Here is a 19,555-nt window from a genome sequence, read left to right on the forward strand (position 1 = left end):
TAAACTCTCTTCTGAGATGTGGACAAGTATAGAACATGAAAAGAATATGCCTCTTGCACAATCCCTGCCTCCCTCAGACACAGATAACCACTGTTACCATCACCCTGGTACTTTTGCTCAGATTGCAGTTGAATAGACAAGTTCGGTTTTCTTATTGAATTCAGTATATTAGATTAAGTGGAGACATATGTACATTTATTCATGCTTCTGCATTTTCTCCCAAGTAGTATTTTCTACTGGGTCTTGATCTTTCCCTTTTCTCTTTTAGAAGACACCAAAGGCATGTTTGCTTTAAGCTATAAATCGTTAACTATTTACTTAATAATTTGTTATGAATTACTTATGGATTAGCAAATAAATCAATATTTTAGTTTTAGATCCAAATAAGAGAAATTAACTAGTAAGGTAATAAGATCATTAAGAAATGTTCATTCAACTTGCCTGTTTTATTCACCTAAATCTGCCTCAAAAAATCTTGGAATGTTTAATGTAGTAAAAGAAGCCTTTAAGGAGTCTAAGATACAAATCAATTGACTTTTAACAGTTATCAGTTTGAAAAACTCAGTATAAAATTGAAATAAACTTACTATTAGTAATTTGGACTTTGATTAATATAAAGGATGATATATACATCTTTGAAAACTTATTATAGTTATTGTTTCTTATAGCTAGAAATGCAGCTTTGGTAATTAAGTTTATATTAGCATCTATATTACAGTATATTCAAATATATAAAGTCTCTTCTCTATTTATAGCCTGTAGATCAATGTCTAATAGAACTACCTACAGTCATAGAAATGTTGTATATCTGCTCTGACTGGCATGGCAACCACTAGCTACATGTGGCTATTAAGAACTCCAAATATGCTAGAGTTCCCGTCATGGCTCAGTGGTTAACGAATCCAACTAAGAACCATGAGGTTGCGGGTTCAATCCCTGGCCTTGCTCAGTGGGTTAAGGATCTGGTGTTGCTGTGAGCTATGGTGTAGGTTTCAGACGCGGCTTGGGTCCTGAGTTGCCGTGGCTGTGGTGTAGGCTGGTAGCTACAGCTCCGATTCGACCCCTAGCCTGGGAATCTCCATATGCCGCGGGAGCAGCCCTAGAAATGTCAAAAAGACAAAAAAAAAAAAGAACTCAAAATATGTTAATGTGACTGAGAAACCACCAATTTTATTTAATTTTTAGTAATATAAATTAAAATTTAAATAGCTATCTCTGATTAATTGCTGTCATTTTAGATAGTGCCACTAGACAATGAATGTTAATATCACCGCAAGAAAGATAAATGTTATCAAGTATTTTCAAATATGAGTAAAAATTTAGTGTCTATATTTTTATGTTTTGAGTTTAGAAGATAATAGCTAGATATGTTATAAGAAAGGAACTTATTCAAATGGACTGTATCATGTATGATTATTTTTAATTTCAGGCATTTTTGGAGTAGGATACTATAAAATTTATTGTAATCAGGTCTTCGTAGATTTTTTTTTCCTCAGAAATGTTATCATCAGTGTTTCAAAATTGAAACACAAGTTATTCAGGATAATCTGTTGCATCAAAAGTTATTTTATATATGGTGCTCTTAATAGTATTTTTTTCAGAGAGATACATAGTTAAGAACTTTTTTTTTTTTTGTTATTGAAACTAATGTTCACCATATCCTTGAGAGATTATATATATATCCTTGACCATTGTGGGCCACATTGTTCCTGCTATTCTAGAATTGGTCTCTGAAAAAATGACTTAATCATTTGGAAATATTTTTATTAGTTGTTTTTATGATTCTTAGCTTACAAACTTATCACATGGCTTGTTTCAGAGATTTTAAATTGACCATTATAACTGCTGACTTTTCAAATCATTTTCTAAGACTGTGCTGATGATTCATAATCTGTCCTACATTTACAAAAACTCACTGTTGTCAAAAATGGCAAAACTATCCCAGTGGGAGACAAAAGTAGATTTCCCTTGGGATCTCTTAAAACTCACTGAGTGGGAAACAAAAATATTTTCATAAGATTGTTTCATGAGTAAACCAGTGGCATCAGAAGTTATATCTTCTTTCTTGCCTTCGTTTTTTTACTCCAATCTGCCATGGTTTCAGTTGAACACATTGTATAGAAACATTTGCAATTTGTGACTTTCTAGCATATTAACTTGAGAGCTAAAATACTTCTTATTTGTCATTGCATCATCTCACCTAGCATTATGCTTTTTTTGTTGTTATTTTTTGTTTATTTGTGGCATTCCAACCCTTGGTACAAAATCTGTTACTTTTAAGGCTATTATTCTTTTACTCATGATTTTCTTAATAGCAGCTTGAGGTTTTTTTTCTAATCTTTTTTTTATTTTTTATATTTTTTACAGAATAAAATACATATATTTAAACACAATTACATTCACACAGATTATTATATCATGGATCTTAAGAAACAGATGAAGTGACTCCCTCTGGAGAAGTGCAATGGAAAATATGCTGAGACAAATAGGAAATTTATTCTATACTTTATCCCATTTTGTATGGCTTTCATCTTTACTATTTAGTATTATCTGTTACATTTCAATTTTTCTTTAAATATTAGCATTATATTAAAATTGTGTACATAGCAACTAAAATTTATAAAGAAGAAAGGCTTATATACCATTAAATATTTTATATAGCATAATAAATAGAATAACTTAACTGGTAAGAATAACAAAAATAATACACCCTCTGAAAATAAGTAAAATATAAAATGCATAAATTGGTTAAAAAACAGTGTAACTATATAAATATGTCCTCACAATTTGTTACATCTAATTGATTCTTCAATATAGGCATTACACCATTCTAGGTGATGTGATAAACAAGACATTATAGACCTTACATTGTACCATGGAGAGAAATGGTTATTAATAATACAATTGTAGAACTGTATTATTTAATTGTACAGTTGCATTATTTAATTATAATTATCATCAATTCTTTGATGGAGAGGAAATCAGAATCAGATCTAAGGAGACCTCAGCATTCCAAGAATGATGTCAAATGACCCCCTTCATGGTGGATTATGCACTTACTTACTACGAGATATATTTCTTCTCCAGAGATTCCTTGTTTGTGTATCCATTGTAGATTTTTGGTTTGCAGTTATTCTGAAGTTTTGATATAAGAGTCTATATGTATGTGAAATTGTTTTGAGTTGTTGTTCTCTTCATTGCAAGTTCATCTCCAGTGTCCTGCATTTATACCCACCTCTTCTCATGATTTCTGATTTTGGTGGTATAATTGTGCATGGATGATTTTGTATCTTTACTGTATCTATACCTTTACTGGTGAGCCTTATCATTTGTGGTATTTTTGTTTCCTGTTGCTGTCTTTTCTTTTCTGCCTAGAGAAGTTCCTTTAGTATTTGTTGTAAGGCTGGTTTAGTGTTGCTGAATTCTCTCAACTTTTGCTTATCTGAGAAGAGTAATCTTGGTTGGAGGTCTTTTCCTTTCATCACGTTAAGTCTATCATGCCACTCCCTTCTGGCCTGAAGAGTTTCTGCTGAAAAATCTGCCGATAACCGTTTTGGGGTTCCCTTGTATGTTATCTGTTTCTTTTCTCTAGCTGCTTTCAATATTTTCTCTTTGTCTTTAATTTTGGTCAGTTTGATTAGTATGTGTCTCGGTGTATTCCTCCTTGGGTTTATTTTAGATGGTACTCATTGTGCTTCCTGGATTTGAGTGAGTGGTTCCTTTCCCATGTGAGGGAAGTTTTTGGCTATTATCTCTTGGAATATTTTTTCTGTCCCCTTCTCTCTCTCTTCTCCTACTGGCACCCTATAGTATTATAGATACTGGTGTTGGTGCGTTTAACATTGTCCCAGAGTTCTCTTAGACTCTCTTCATTTGTTTTCAGTCTTTTTTCTCTTTTCTGTTCTGCATCCATAATTTCCACTAATCTATCCTCCACCTTGCTTATTCGTTCTTCTGCCTCCTGTATTCTGCTGTTAGCTGCCTCTAGTGAATTTTTTATTTCAATTATTGTATTTTGCATCTCTTCTTGTTTAAGTTTTATATCTCGTATCTCTTTGGTCAGTGTTTCCTGTAAGTTATCCATCTTTGCCTCCAGTTTATTTCCAATGTCTTGCATCATCTTCAGCATTAACACTCTAAAGTCTTATTCCTGGAGGCTAAGAATCTCCTCCTCACTTAGCTTATTTCCTGGGGTTTTTCCTTTCTCCCTCATCTGAGGTATAGTTCTCTGTCTTTTCATTTTTACAGGTTTTTGGTGTGGTGACCTTTTGACAGATAATAGAGTTGTAGCCTCTCTTACTTCTGGTGTCTGCCCTGCTTGTGGCTGAAGTCAGCATGGGGGGCTTGCTGTAGGCTTCCTGATGGGAGGGGCTGATGCCTGCCCCCTGGTAGGTGGAGCCGATTCTAATCCCTCTGGTGGGTGGGGCTTAGTCTCTGGATGGGATTAGAGGCAGTTGTGTGCCTGAGGGGTCTTTGGGTAGCTTGTTTACTGAGGAGTGGGGCTGTGATCCCACCTGGATTGTTGTTTGCCTTGGGGCTTCTCAGCACTGATGGGTAAGGCCAGATTTTCCCAAAATGGCCACCTCCAGAGAAAGGCACACTGCTGAATATTCCCGAGAGCTTTGCCTTCAATGTTCTTCCCTCACAACAAGCCACATTTACCCCTGTTTTCCCAGGATGTCCTCCAAGAACTGCAGTCAGGTTTGACCAAGATTCCTATGGAGACTTTGCTTTGCCCTGGGACCCAGTGCACATGAAAGTCCGTGTGCACCTTTTAAGAATGGGGTCTCCATTTCCCCCAGTCCCATGGGACTCTTGTGCACAAGCCCCACTGACCTTCAATACCAGATGCTCCAGGGGCTCTTTCTCCCAGTGCCAGATCCCCACATGTGAGGGTTTGATGTGGGGCTCAGAACTTTTATTCCTGTAGGTGAGTCTCTGTGAACCAGTTAGTTTTCTGTCTGTGGAGCTTCCCACCCGGGACGTGTGGGGTTGTTTATATCACATAATCGCCCCTCCTACCTGTGGATGTGGCTTCCTCTTTTTCTTCTGGAGTAGGTTATCTTTTTTAAGGTTTCTGGTCTATTTGGGTGGAGATTGCTCAGCCTTTAGTTGTGACTTTTGTTTTTACGATAGAAGTTGGGCTGCAGTCCTTTTATTTCGCCATCCTAATCCTCCTTTATTTTTCTAATCTTTAAGAAGTTGTGTGTTACTTATTCTACATACTTTTTTCTCACAAGGACTCATGTTTTTAGTTTTCAAGCCCTGGCCATACATTTCATCCAGGTGAAATTTTTTAATCTGTTGCCTGTGCGGCAAAATAAATCATTCCTGAAAATCTGTATGCACTGTCTGAATTCTTATTTAGTTTTCCCATGAGGCTTTTGTTGATGTTGTACCTGATCCCAGTATTTGTCCTTTGAACTTCTCTCTTTTATATCTCCATATCTTTCCTTTTTATGTGAATTCTCGCTTCTCTTCTGGTCACATAGTGCTCTCATTCTCTGTCGTTTACATAGCTGGGAGTTAAGGCAGTGAAAAATAATTCTCACTGACTTGATCCTGGCCTGCCTGAGTAAACAACCTTCGTGAGGCCTCAGGGTCATCTGAAAGGGCTTTGATTCCTCACCTCTGGGATGACCTTGTTCTGTAACATGCTGTCCTTAGTGAAGACTGCTTTCTGTTCTTGTTTATAGATGCGAGAATGTCATTGGCATTAACCGCAAGGTGAGTTCACTCAGCTGGGGGAGGGGCAACATAAAAACCTTCTCTTATTCTTTTATTACTACTGAGTTTCTCTGCCTGCAATTCATGTGAAATTATATATATTTTACGAATTTTAGGTTTTGCCTTTTAACAATAGTCGTGCAGCATCTAAGCTGTGTAGAACATCATATTGGTCTTGTGATTGGTTAGATATGAAAAACATCCATGTAAAAATGCCCATAAAGAAAAGAGTTAAAAGATACACAGAATGAAGGTTTTAAATATGTATTCACTCTGAATGTAAAACAACATATAGTTACTGTCTAATAAAATTGAGAAGAATCTTAGAGATATTTTAAGCTACATCTTCATTTTTTAGGAAAGTAATTTGAGAACTGATGTAATTTTAAAATTTTGTCTTAAGCTAGATGTAATATTTCAATTACTTAATGAGGTCAAGTCACTTTGTGGAATGTTATACAAATAATTATCATTACTTTATAAGCAATTTTAGGATTCCTCTAATCCTTTTCTTTTCCTTTATTCTTCAATTTAATCACACTGGTAAGGGACATATTTGAGTTTTAGAATATCTCATTGCTCAGTTTTTTTGGTTTTGTTTTGTTTTGTTTTCCTTTTTCTTTCAAGTCTAATTATTTCCTTGTACATGGACCATATTCCCAGACTGGAGTTGACCCATTGTTAATTATATTGGCACACACCCTTTCTAAGTTCTTAAAAATTAGACTTCAAGAATAGCAAGCCGATCAATAGACAGATACTTTTTAAATTAACAAATACCTCTTAAATTAAAATGAAATATTCTTTATTCAGAGACTTAGCTTTACTTAATGATTAAAAAAAATCATAATTTAGTTTTAAAAGAAAAGCCATATAATAACAGGTTATAAAACATCTAATGAAGCATTATTTGAAACTTGAGAATTCGTAGATAAAGGGCTTTTAGCCAGTTGTATATCAAGTTTCTGTTAGACAAACTCTCTTTGAATCCTGTACATGTAACTAGTCCCTTTATCTCTAACCCTTTCACATCTAATTTAATATTGCTGCTTTAAACATTGTACTTTCATTGCTTAAAAACAAACAAACAAAAAACAAGCCTCTACTGTGCGAAGACATTGAAGAAATCAGTTTCCAGCCTAGTCATTATCAGACTTATATAATTATAGTTGAAAAGCCTTCAAAATTCAATAACTTCTTTTTCTCACCTTTATAGAAATTTTTATTATTATTATTATTGTATACCAAAAATTCAAGAGAACTTAAAAAGTGCTGAAGGTTAAAGAAGGCAGGAGTTGTTTGAGAAGGATTTTCTTTTTTTCTAGACAAAGAAAAAGAGAAAAAAATGCATGTCTTTAGAATAAACTATGTTCCTAAGTTCTGTATGAGACATGCCTGGGAAAGCGAACAAAGGCAGAGCTAGTCAAGTGTAATTGGGAAGCTAAGCTATTTTGGAAGGAATTACCAAGTCTACATAGAAAAGGAGAAAAGTATTTTCAGGGAAGTGCTTAAGTAGCTGACGTTCTCTCCCAAGTATGAGGAAGATTTTTAAGGCACAGAGCTAAGGTTTTCCTCTATTGACATCATGAATAAAGAACAGTAATCTTTTTTTTTTAAGTAATGAATATGAAGTTCTAGAATTCTTAACTGTAATTATTCATACTTTTACCTGCTTTTTCTTAATTTGGTAATAAGTCTGGTATATTTAAGGAGGTAGAACCAAAAGGCATTTCAAAATAAAGTTGGGTATAATATTTTTTTTAAAAAAAGGAAAAAAAAAACTTTATTAAAATATTCATGGATGGCAGTGTTCTGCATTTCTCCAAAAATCAGGTGGTTAGTGTATTCCTTCCAGGTAGTTTCTACTGATCTTTTATAATTAGATACTTACCCTCTCCATTTTGTGCAGTTATCAGTTTAACAGTATTCCTGTTTAATGTTATCATTCTTCAAATTTTCTTATTTTCTGTGAAGAGAAGCTCAATTCTTTGTAAGTTCTGTTCTTTTGCAAGGACATCTGTTAAGACATCAATATTCTTTAAAATTCCTTTCTTAACACATTTTCCTAATGTAGAACAATATTCTCTGACATGCCTTGCTTAAATTTTCTTTCAAGTATCATAAACCTTTGATTTTGTTACCACAATTAACATTGTATGCAAATTTTAAAGTTATTGGAGACGAGGGAGGAAGACTTTTAGGAGAGAGAGACTTGAGAGGTATAGCAAGAAAATAAAAAAGAAGAGAGATGTGGTTTGGTGGAAGTTGGTCCACATGGGGAGCTTCAGACTTTTTTGGTCCAAGACGAGAACCAGTAGGTAAGTTGCCTTCTCAGGACATGAAGGTGTCCACACCTTCTCAATGATCTTTCTGATTGATAACTTTGTAGAGAGTTTTAGATTTATATCATTGGAGAAAGACAAGTCCATTCTGAAAGTGGTTATTTTAAAGCTTGTTATTAGCAAGTATCTGTTACATGATCACTGAGTAAGGAGTATTCTGTTAAGCAAGCATGCGGAGGATTCTTACATGTGAGAAAGAGATTCCTTGTATTTCTTTTTCTTTTGTCTTTTTAGGGCTGCATCCCACAGCATATGGAAGTTCCCAGGTTAGGGATCGAATCAGAGCTCTAGCTGCTGGCCTATGCCACAGCCCCAGCCACAACAGTTCAGGATCTGAGCCCTGTTTGCAACCTACACCACAGCTCATGACAACGCCGGATCCTTAACCTACTGAGCAAGGCCAGGAACAGAACCTAAATCCTCATAGATACTGGTCAGATTCCTTTCCACTGAGCCATGAAGGAACTACCCAGATTCCTTGTTTTGAAAAAGATCGTTTATGGTGCTATTTGTTCATCCTTTCTAAGTATAGATTAAAAAAAAAATTTTCAGGGCTTATCTTTTTTTTTTTTTTTCTTATTTGTTTTGGGACTCAGCTCTCCTTTTACAGCCTAAAATAACAAAAGACTCTGTGTTTGGCTCATATGTTTCTATGTTTCTGTGTGTGTATGTGTGTGGTAGGTGGAGAATAAGTATTTCTATGAAATATGTATATAAGAAAGAAAGTGATGCTACCAGGAACAAACATTTCACTTCTTTGTACTTCACAAATGTTTTTTATCCCAGAGTTATTTTTTGAAGTATAATATCATTTGTCTACTCAGTAAATAGAGATATTTGTAGTTACCTATAGCCATGGTTATAACTATGTAACATAGTAACATATGTAACATACTTGTAAGAGTAATCCAGTCCAAGTAGGGGGAGAATCTACTCTGGGTTTACAGTTGTTTACTTGGGAAATTATTTTCCAACATGCCTTCAGAATAAGTGAAAATGGGTTTCCATCTCATAAATTTCTTGTCATTATTTTTCTTGCCTTATATATTAAAATTAACAAAAGTCTGGAAAATTATGTTTCAGTAATTTATAATTTTAAGACATTTAAAAATGTTCTGTATTTCATAATGAACTTTAACATTTTTCTCCTTTCTTAAGCTGAAAAAACTTGATCCAGGAGCAGATTTTTTTACTGCTGGGGTATAAACTCTTGGAAAATGGTTTTTATAATAGAAATGCTGCCATAACTTTAAATCCAGCAGTGCTAGGAGGCAGCCTTCAATCTTCATGATTTGCTGACAACATAGAAGTTTGTTTTCAGATGCATCTGCAATGTCTATCTTGAGCATTCCAGATTGTAGGAAATAAAGTGTCTTCCTCTTACAGGGAAAAAAATCATTTTGCTGAGGGCAGCATCAGGGGAAATGGGTTTAGTATGCTGTACATGTCATTTAGTGCTTCTTGAACTTTGCTAGATGTTTTGGTTATAACTTGGGGCTTCACAAATGGTGGCTGTGCAAACATTTGTTCTGCGTAATTTTTTTTTTCCCCTCCAGAGTGTCTGGAAACCATGGCTATGAAATTTCTAGGAATAGAGTTAAGAATTTCATCTTGCTTCCCTTTCAAAAATATTGGTGCATCCCGGTATTGTGGAAAATGCCTGAAGTCACTGTGAGATTATTTTATTTGAAGGGATGCTTTTGTTGATGGTCTATATATAAACACTCCAAAAAATGGCCATAAACTAAGTGTATCAGAAAAAAAGACCTTGCTTTACTTTTAGCTTTGTCATTTCATGCTTTATGTTCAGGTGAAGGTGAGATAATTCAGTCAATCAATCATTAGATATTTGAATTCTTGCTGGGTGCTTGAATATTTGCATGCCCAGAAAAACTCAAGGAGGCAGGATTTTCTTTCAGGTAACTAGGCTCCCACTGTCCATTCTTCCTCTCATGAGAGTAAGAGCCAAGGAAAACAGCTTCTGGATTATTTGTTTTTCTAAAATTGTGGGTTCACTAGGTACACAGGTAGGATTTTTGCTAACTACAGAGTGATCACCTTGAAGAGTGGTTCTGGTAATTATCTTCCAAAAAAGGGATGAGGGTGAGATTAATTCAGTATCTAGTTTGAGAGAACTTTGAGTGTAATGGCTCCCAGAATTTTTTTTTTCATGAGCTAAGTTTGTAATTTGCATTTAAAATATTCTTAACTTTTGATACCATGAAATATTTGTTATATAAAAAAAGATTTGTGGGAGCTAAAATCTGGCAAATGTAGAACCAGATCATAGAATGCCTCGTAGGCTCCATTATGGACCTTAGCCTTCACTCTTTTTGGGATGAGGAGCCTTTGAAAAGGCCAAGAAATGCCAGGAGCTGAATTTGTTGGCTCTTTTCAACCTTAATAATACTACATCCGGAATTGACAGCTTCCTACTATGACTGATTATTTTGCTATCCTTTCATAGACTCCAGCTCAAAACCTTTCTGTGGCGTTCATTTGTGCTGCATTTAATATCTTTTGTGATTTGGCCTCTGCCTACTTTTCTAGCTTTATCTGGTTCCACCTTGCTATCGGGTCTGCAGTTACTTTGTCTTTCCTTTAGCATGTCTAATGTACTCCTCACTAAGGCAGTTTTTCTTGTTGTATGCTCTTAGCCACATATATATGTGTTATTTAAGAGACAAATGGCTGTTTACAATTGATCTGATAGGAAATAGGATTTTATAAGTTCTCTAAAGAGGTATTTTGTAGCTCACAGATGGAAGGAATTTTGGAGATAATTCAAACATATTCATAGCATTCAAAAATGGCAACATAGGTTCTATGTGGACACCTCCAGTGACAGGGAATGGAATTGCTACCTATAAAGGAAGCCCAGTCCTTTGAATTGTTAGAGACAGTTTCTCTGAGAAAAGAAAATTCTGGTGAAGTCATATCGGATAAAGATCTTCCAGGTTGACAACAGAAAGAAACATCCTGATTCTCTTTATCACCTAGCAGTTCTCATTTAGCAGTACAATATTTATAGAAAACACATAATATATTGGGCTGCATTTTTTACTCTTAACCCTTTCTGTTTGCCCATAGCTTGTTAAACCTTTTATGCATAATCCACTTATATTAGCTTATACTGACAACAGCATTGCAGGACATTGTTCTGTTGCTCATTTTCATAGAATTCTGAGATGATATGATTAATGAAACTTGTTTAAATGATTCCTTACTAGAATAAAGACAATATACTCAAAGTTGTATCTGCCAATAAAGGTAACCTTGCCTAAATCCATATTTTTAATTAAAAACAGTATGGGCTTTAAAATTTTTCAAATTATTGGTGAAACACATGTTCTTTGTTTTATAAAAAAGCAAATAATATAGTACTAGATAAAACAGTAAGTGAAAATCTCTGCTGACCTCTTCCATCTCACTGGGTAACTTGGTGACAGAATATATGGAAAATATAGTTAAAAAACAAAAATTAGAATTTTATTAGCATTTTAGTGGGTTCATGATTAGGTGTTGTTATTGCTATGAAGGGTCACTGCTGTGGTACAGGTTTGATCCCTGACCTGAGAACTTTAGCATGCCATAGGTGTAGGCAAAAACAAACAAACAAATAAAAAAAAAACAAAAATTAAGTTAAACAAATGTCTATTATATACCCCATAAAATAAATAAGTAAATATAATCTCACCCCTATGCTCCCCAATCCTATCCCATATATATGATAACTATGAACAAATTCATAATCCTCTGTATTTACTTAGTTTATACTACTATGCTTCATATGGTAAGTTCTTACATACATATGTCAAATATCTATCATATGAATAAGTTTAAATTAACTCTTTTACAAAATAGAATAAAGTCATAGATGTTATTCAGCAATTTGCTTTTTTTCAATTAGCAAATTATAGACTTCCTCTCATATCTATCATGTGTATCTTATTTTATTTTTTATAATTTTAATGCATATATAATAGGAGGAATGTACCATGATTCATTTAACCATCCCTGTCTTGACAATATATTTTAAAAGGGATACAAAATGTTATTTTATTTAGTGCATTTATAGTGCAGCTTACTATTGTTACCGAAAACTGTGCTTTAGGAAGATTGTTCCATTATCAGTGTGCAGGAGGAATTGGAATTGGGAAAGAAGGTGTGGAAGAAGAGCAATAAGATATTTTTTCTCCCTGTGATGATCCTGATCTGAGATGGAGAGAGATAGACCAGGATGGGGCAGGGGAGGGGCTGGAGCTGAGAGGTGCAGGGAGCATAGTCAGGGAAGGGGCCCTTGGAGTAACCATAGGACATCTGAGTGGGCATGGAGAAGATGAGAGTGCTCTGCTACACAATGTAGGACTCTTACCATTGTGACACAAGGATAGATTTTAATTTTGGATCTTTTCTAAAATACAACACACTTAAACAATAAAGCCGTTAATAGTAAAACTCTGCTTTCCTTTTTACAGAGTCCATGAACATTTATTTTGCCTAAAACACTGGTAGTTACATAACACCATAAATAATAACAAAAATAGCTACAGGTTATTCTATGTTTCCACCTGCCAGTTGCTCCTTATATACTATGATCCACTTTTTACAGTCCTCCTGTGAGACTGGCATTGTCATCCCTAGTTTATTTTATTTATGTAACTCAGAAATACTAAGTAATTTAAGTTTATATGGAGTTATTGTCTTTGGAGCTATGCTGCTTCTGCAGATAAGGACAGGGGAGATTCTGTTTCCTATATTAATTCTCATTAGTTCTTGAATACAGATGAAATAAGGCATGATGCCAACAGAAGTGGAGTCCTCTCTTACTTTCGAAATATAGATCGTTCTTGATCCTCTTTTTCTGTTTTGAATTGAAAGTTTGGGTTTATTTTTTCTATTTGTTAGAAGAGAAAAACAATCACAAAGATCTATGATACCTTGACTGTATCTAATAAGAGTATGCAAGATATTTCTAAAGAAAATGGCTTCAGAGCACACTTTTCTGGAATGAATACTCACCAGGCCGGCCATTCAAGGAACTGACTACAATTTGAATTCTCTTCCTTTGTTTGGGGAATTTCTGAGCTCAGAAATAATTTCTCTTTATTATCTTAATTTTCTCATTACTGTTGTTAATTAGACATTTTATTTCAGTGAAAAGCTTGAAATATCATTCATTCTTTCCTCAAAATTATTAGAGACTCTGTCTATGGGGAGTTAATTATAGAAAACATTTTCTAAAGGACTGAGTTTTATGTTTAGAAAAATGAAACCCACATTACTATGGAATTATTTTACTACTGAGTCTGTTAATAAATAGATATGCAAGAAGATGGTGATCAAGAATGTTAGGCTCCTGGGGTGTAATTCCAGTCAGAAGAGAGCTGTAGTTTATTTATTGTCCATGCAAAGACATCAAGGGGGCTGTGTTTTATTCCCAGCTTCTAAATTATTTTAATTTGGTATTTGGCAAATTGCCTACCCTAGTTTCTATATTTCTACCAAAAAGCAAGAAGGGACCTTAACAATGGTATTTATCAATTGTTTGTCTAGTAGAATGTAAGTAGTCAGCATAAGGGAACAAATGCCACACATAAATTGTATCTCTGATTATCCCTACCTCACCCCTGCAATCCTCAGTTCCAGGAGAACTCACCTCTGTTGATTTCCAGACTCCACACTTGGTCATTCCCTTTTGGATCTCCCACCAATATCAAAAGAGAAAAGAAAGAAAGCAGAAAAAAAAAAAAATGCTTTCTGTCCACCATCTTTTCACTGTATAATTAATAGTGATGTGAAGTGGTTTTATTACCCTTAGAGATAATATAAAACCCCAGAGAAAAGTAAGACTCAAGAAGCCAGAGCTGAAGGGGTGGGATAAACTCCTAAAGGAAATTATAACATATAGATTATAATTGAGGTTGAATAGATTCGAATTGACGTTCAGAAATTGTGTGTCTTCCTTAAGATCACAAGCTGTCCATGACATTTTTCTCTCTCTCTCCTCTACCTTCCTTCCTTTTATTTTATATTATTTTATAAACCAAAACACCTCTCATTTCTCATTTTTAGTATATCCTCCCCTTTTTTAAAAAGATTCTTCAGATTGGGATAGTATGTCATAACTAAAAATTTGTAAGCCAGAGAATGCAGTCGAGGGTCTGGGATTTTAGCACATGATTATTGTAAACTTTTTGTTCATTTTTGGGACAAGCTGGAAAATAATTCTTTGGTGATTTAATGTTAACTTGATATAATCTTAAGAATGGTAAGATATTTGTCTTCCAGATAACAAAATGACTTTTATATTTCTCTTGGAAACATACATTATTGGGGACATTAATAAATATAATGGTTGGAGTTCCTGTGGTGGCTCAGCAGTAAAGAATACGACTAGCATCCATGAAGACTCAGGTTTGATACTTGGCCTTGATCAGTGGGTTAAGGATTCCGTGTTGCCTTGAGCTGTGGTGTAGGTTGCAGGCACAGCTTGGATCCCATGTTGCTGGGGCTGTGGTGTAGGCTGGCAGCTACAGCTCTGATTTGACCTTTAGCCTGGCAACTTCCATATGCCATGGGTTAGGCCCTAAAAAAGGCGAAAAAAAAAAAAAAAAAAAGAAGTAAAAGATTATAATAACAAACAAAATTAGAAATGTAAAATAAAGAATTAGGATGAGAATGACTTCCTGTAAAAAGAAGTCAAAAGAGACTCTTTGGGTGTTTCATGACAGTGCTGTGCAGAAACCAGTATAAAAAGCAAATTGTCTGTTGTTAACGTATGATTCAAAGAAGAATCGAAGTAAGATATATTCTGGGAATTTTTTGTCTCCTTAGATTAGTCTAACAGTGAATAAAGTAATACAGGTTACTTTGATACACTCAAAAGAAAAGTGTTACCTTGGCTGAAGGCACATGCTAAGTGATATGGAGCACTCCTTATTTTCAAGAAAAGGACTCAGCTTACCTGTCTCTAAAGTATAAAGGTCAAGGAAAATAATTAAAGAGACCTATAAGATTTCTTAGTATATAATACAAGGGATGATTAGGTAACTGTATCTAGGAGATGGTTTGTTTTTTAAAACATCTTTGGAAATATGCATCTTAAGATACTGAGAATAATTTGAGATTCCTCCTCCTTGTTCATTTGTTCTGCTATTACAATACATAAATGAAACAATGGTCACAATGGTCCATAGTTGGTTTCTGGATAACATTAAAACTGAATGACCCATACTTGGTGTGAATCAAATAGAAAATTATTTTTATCACTATTCCTTTATATGTAAGTTTTTGACATACTTTTGTTCCAATTACTATAAAATGGTGAAGGTAACATTTAAAAACTAGTCAAACAACAGTACTGTATATTTATTTAAGGCTCCTGAAGTAATCAGAATTTGCTTTTTATGACCCTTATTGCTTTCACAGGCACTACTTTATACTTGAGATGTTGAGATATTGTGATGTTATGAGGCATGGCTATATAGCACAGATGTTTGTTCTCTTGAAGCTGAGCTCAGGGAAGCTTCTATGACATCTTAAAATATAGAACAAAATTTTGGGTGAGAAAAACATGGGGAAGTTAAACCATTAGCTATATCATTATTCAGAGCTATGAAGATGGTTTCTTTTGTGGCTAGGTCCTCATAGTATGCACACGGGACATATACTTTGATGGATACTGTGCTTCACTGTATCTATGTTTTAGATTTGGCCCTCTGGACCCAGATAAAAATCACCAGAGATGCTGTTTCATTCCTTACCTTTCAACATTTGGAAATGGGAAGTTGTGAATCTTTGTTGGTAAACCACTCACTCCAGTCAAGGATGTATGCTATTAGGTATATTCGTAGATTTTAGTAGAGGTTTTTGCTCTCCCTACATCCTCTAGAGATCTAAGGATGACTTTCTTTTCAGCTAGGATAAAAGTTTGGTTTTATGCCACTTCTTGCTCATCAGTACAGTTCACATTTTTTAAACCAATGGATAGAAGGGGAATGCATTTATTAGAATATTTCTTTTATGTAGCCACAGAGATGAAAAACCCTACATGTGCCCTTATTTTGATGCTCCAGCCTGAAAAAGTGTTATTGTAGCTATGAAATGAGGTGGGTGTAAAATAAATTTGATAATTCCATTGACTTAGTAGACAAATGCTGATTTCATCCTTTTTTTTTTTTTTTTTTTTTGTCTTTTTTTGGTCTTTTCTAGAGCCACACCCATAGCATATGGAAGCTCCCAGGATAGGGGTCTAATCGGAGCTGTAGCCGCTGGCCTACTCCAGAGCCACAGCAACATGGGATCCAAGCCGCATCTTCGATCTACACAACAGCTCACAGCAATGCCAGATCCTTAATCCACTGAGCGAGCTCATGGTTCCTAGCTGGATTCATTAACCACTGAGCCACGACGGGAACTTCTGATTTCATCTCTTAATAGGAAAAGGTAATGCAAATATCATTATAAAATTAAAAGGACAGTAATTTGCAGGTTGTGAGCATTGTTAAAAGAAATATATGTGGAATTTTTAAGTAACATTTTAGGGAGTTCCCTGGTGGCGTAGAGGTTAAGGATTCAGCATTGTCACTGCTGTGGCTTGGGTCCCATCTCTAGGCCCAGGAAGTTCCACGTGCCTCGGCTGCGCCCCCCAAAAATAAGTAAAATAAAATAAAAATTTAAGTAATAGTCTTATAAATAATTTTATGTTTTTAACAATGCCTTCCTATTACCTCCTAAGTATGTGACATTAGGTCTCTTAATCCTGCCAATGTTTTTATTCCTCATTTGTAAAATGAAGGCAATGTCTACTACACAAGGATTCGTGAGCAATTAGATGACAAAATGTGAAGGAGTTTTAGCTTTGAGACCCTCTTTGTGTAGTGGATTATTTTATCAGAGATGAGATCTCCATGAAAGAAGTTCTTTTTATAGAAATATGAATTTTAAAAATATTATTTATAATCCCTTGGTTATATGATAATTTCTTCTGTAAGAACATTGTAAGGAGTATCTGAAGTAATTTTGAAAAGAGGAATTATTTTACTGTATTAATTTTCATACACAAATTATAGGCATTAATTGCTTTCCCAGCTGATATAATATAAGCATGTAGTACAGGAGAGTATTGCCATACATAAATGTATTTCCCACACTGAAGAATAGTCATAATATTTAAAATTCAAGGAAGTGGGAATTTAGGGAAAAGTTCAAACTTAGCTGCAGGTTTGATACCAGCTATGCTTGTAAATTATAACATATTCCTACTACTGTTATCAAAGGTGAAACATTTATGTAAAATATGAAGTAATGGATTTAATCTTATTTTATTATTTTTTTTATGGCTGTCCACATAGCATATGGAAGTTCCTGTGCCAGGGCTCGAATATGAGCCACAGTTGTGACCTATATTACAGCTCCAGCAATGCCAGATCCTTTAATCCACTGCACCAGGCCAGGAATCAAACCTGTGCTTTCCCAGGGACCTGAGCCCCTGTAGTAAGAATTTTTGTTTGTTTGTTTGTTTCTTGTTTAAACAACAGAAATTCATTGTCTCACACTTGTGGAAGCTAAAATCCTTGGTCAGTGTATCAGCAGGGTCATACTCCCTTTGGAGATGCTAAGGAAGAATTGATTCTGAGTCTGTCACTTAGCTTTTGGTAGTTTCTTGGTCTTTGGCAGCAGAGGTGCAAACTTCATATGGCATTCATTTTGTGTCTTCATGTTGTCATCTCTGTACATTTCCCTTTTAATAATGACACTATCTGTATTGGATTAGAGCCCACCCTAATGATTTCATCTTAACTTGACCACCTCAGTTGAATTCTTAACCTACTGCACCACAGCAGGAGCTCCAAAGGATTTTATTTTTAATAAAAATAGAAAAATATGGAAAATTTAGAGTGAGTGATTGCCTTGCCTTTATATTACTTCTGTCTTGTTTTATGTGCTGAACAGGAATGCTGAAGACCTTGTGAGAGCTGTAGGGATGGGGGGAATAGCAGTATTGTTGAATTTGAATCTTTAATATAAAATACTTCACCCAGTTAGAATTGGATTTCACTGTATTTGTTCTCTAAATCTAAATGTGAATGGGTCAGACCATTAAGAATAAAATATATAATCAATAAACAGTTTTCCTGGCCAGCATGCTCTTTCTGACTCAGTTAGGGCAACAGCCTAGAGAAAAGCTGCCAATCACCTGTCTCTCTCCCAGTGGAGTCAGGTAGCAATTTGCAGTCTTAGAGTCCTGAAAATTCAACTAGGCAGGTGGCTAATTTGAGTCAAGAGGCGAAGTGAAGAGTATAGAACTTGGTCTGGCAGCAAGCAATGTGGTAGGCAAAGAAGCTGCTGAGGCATCTCAAGGACTGGTAGAACTACCTGGCCCTTCAGACCTCTGGTCTTATGAAAACTGATGGGGGCAAGGCAGGTGCCCAGTCAAGAGGTGCTAGGCAGCTTCTCAAAGCATGGCTAGACATTGGAAATTGGCAGTAGGGTCTAGTTACTGAAAATTTAGATGAAATGCAGAAATGTACTTACAAGACTGATTTTAGGGTGTCAGAGCAATTGCTTTGACCTAACAACGAGTCTCCTGAGCTACTAAACTAGAAGTCCTGAAAGCCTCCTAGAGAAAAACCAAGACTGGTACCAGAAGATGAAGCTGGGTGAATGCACAATTGGAAACCTAGGCTCTGGGTAGAGAAGGAAGAGGTGTGCCCTTGGGGAGCCATGCATATCTTGCAATATTCACTTACAACTGACTCTCTGCCTGCCTCCTTCCTTTTCTTGTTTGTATTATTATTTTCCTTTTTTTTTTTTTTGCCTTTTCTAGGGCCGCTCCCGTGGCATACCGAAGTTCCCAGGCTAGGGGTCTAATCGGAGCTGTAGCTGGTGGCCTACACCACAGCTCACGGCAACGCCAGATCCTTAACCCACTGAGCAAGGCCAGGGATTGAACCTGCAACCTCATGGTTCCCAGTCAGATTCGTTAACCACTGAGCCTCCCTTCCTTTCTTCTCCTTTTCCTTTCCTCTTTGTTTCCTTCTTTCTTTTTTTTTTTTTTTTATTTATCCCCTTTCTTCTCTCTCCTTGTATTCCCCTCTCTTTTTCCTTTCTTGCTCTTCATCCTTCCTGTTTGGCTTTTAGCAAGGGTTTAAACTTCAGTATTCTAGTTCATTCTAGGAAAACACACACACTCCTTAATCATTTATCTACATGAGGCTTAATATATCATTTACCAAAGACAACAGAGTCCATAATATGATTCATAATGTTCCAAGTATGTTACATATAAAAAATGAATTGCAAATTATTTCAAGAATCACTCTTAGTAAAAATTATTCAATGAAAGTTCTTGAATTTACATCAAGGAGCCAATAAAATTCATGAACAGTATATTTAATATGTCTTAATCTATTTGCCCTACATTCTAATTTTTGTTTTTTGTTTTTCATGATACTGATATTTTTTCAGTGGCCCATTCCAAT

The 19,555-nt window shown here is 35.2% G+C and overlaps 1 protein-coding gene across 9 annotated transcripts in view; it reads left to right on the plus strand.

Moving 5' to 3' along the window:
- The window catches only part of NLGN1 (neuroligin 1), a 687,335-nt gene that overhangs the window by 24,102 nt on the left and 643,678 nt on the right, over positions 1-19,555 (plus strand). Inside the window, exon 1 of one of the 9 annotated variants that reach the window (XM_084990351.1) lies at positions 5,703-5,727. The exons of the other annotated variants lie outside the window; for them this stretch is intronic. The gene's annotated coding sequence lies outside the window, so the exon portion shown is untranslated. Of the gene's footprint in view, positions 1-5,702; positions 5,728-19,555 lie in introns of those variants that run through there. 9 annotated transcript variants of the gene reach the window in all.

This window comes from Sus scrofa, chromosome 13 (genome assembly GCF_054392235.1).
Source record: "Sus scrofa isolate SSC_HxYL_T2T_F1_AM1 chromosome 13, Sscrofa_HxYL_maternal_Yorkshire_Landrace_v2.0, whole genome shotgun sequence".
NCBI classification, from domain to species: Eukaryota; Metazoa; Chordata; class Mammalia; order Artiodactyla; family Suidae; genus Sus; species Sus scrofa.